At 40.0% G+C, this 1,278-nt stretch overlaps 1 pseudogene; it reads right to left on the reverse strand.

Moving 5' to 3' along the window:
• Positions 1-705: 705 nt before the first annotated feature.
• On the reverse strand, positions 706-1,278 carry LOC123789453 (farnesyl pyrophosphate synthase pseudogene; annotated as a pseudogene).

Genomic DNA, 1,278 nt, shown 5'->3' on the forward strand with positions numbered 1-1,278 from the left:
TCCGTTTCTGGACAACTCAAATCTCAGTTCAATTTTTTAATCTTTATTTTATTTATTTATTTTTAATAGAAGCCGTGAGTGTTTTTAATACATGAAAAAATTGACATTTCATCTCAGGCTACCAGGCTAGTCATTAGAAAGCAAACAAAAGCAGACCCTTAACCTCACACCAAATATTGTCAACCTACATTGTAGCAATGATCCGTGAATAATAATGTAAATTAAATTAACTCAAAAAATTTATGTTATACATTATAAAAAGGGAGGTATACTGACATTATGTCAGGTTCCAAAGTTAATTTCTTAGCTCAGTGATATAGCAATTCAAGAAATCATACCCATTTGTTTCTTGTTGATTTCTAATGTTTAAACTATGTACATCAAAATTTAAGAAAACAGTTCTCTATATCAAGACATCAAAATAAATGCTTTACTTAAAGTCCACATCTGAATTACATAACTCCTACAAAGGTGGAAATTTGTATCTTCAGTTATTACTGGTAGAGCACCGTAAGTCAACTGGCTTAAAAATAAATTTAGTCTTTTATGAAAGAAATAGTCCAAAGGTGGAATGGCTATAAGGCTGGTTGGTTCAGTGGCTCAGTAACATCATTCAGGTACGAGGTTCCTTTTTTTTTTTTTTTTTCTTTTGAGGATTAGACAATTTATTGAGAACTTGCCCTTCCCACCCTTCCAGTCTCTAGGTCACTTTTTCCTCATGTGGCTCTTGTGTGCTAGCCTGAGGAAGTTGGGTAGGGGCAGGGTCATGGCGTACTGGTCCATGAGGCTCATGAGGTAGCTGTAGCTGTCTTCTTCGTACTGCGTGAACACAGCTGGCAGGTTCAGCTCCTCATATAGTGCTTTCACCTGGGCCACATTCTTGGCCTCCTTTTGCCTGTAATTCTCCACAAGGATCTGGTCGTGCCAGCCAGCTGCCTTTGTTCTCCTGGACGACAGTGCCACTTTGCCTGTCACACTGGGCTCCCCAAAGAGATCAAGGTAATCATCCTGAATCTGAAAGAACTCCCCAATCTCCAGCAGGATCTTCGTGGCATTGGCATGTTCTTTCTCCTCATCGCTGCCTGCCGTATACATGGCAGCAGCTACAGAAAGATAGAACAAGTAGAAAGCTGTCTTGGACTTGACAATAGATTTATACTTCTTTTCAGTGAATCTGCGAAGATCCACATTGCCCCGGGGGGCTGTGATGAGGTCCAGGGTCTCTCCAATCTCAGTCTGATAGGACCTCTGTAGGAAAAGCTCAAGAAGAACAGGATT

The sequence above is a fragment of the Ursus americanus genome, chromosome 8 (genome assembly GCF_024610735.1).
Source record: "Ursus americanus isolate L20-20 chromosome 8, mUrsAme1.1.p, whole genome shotgun sequence".
Lineage (NCBI taxonomy): Eukaryota > Metazoa > Chordata > Mammalia > Carnivora > Ursidae > Ursus > Ursus americanus.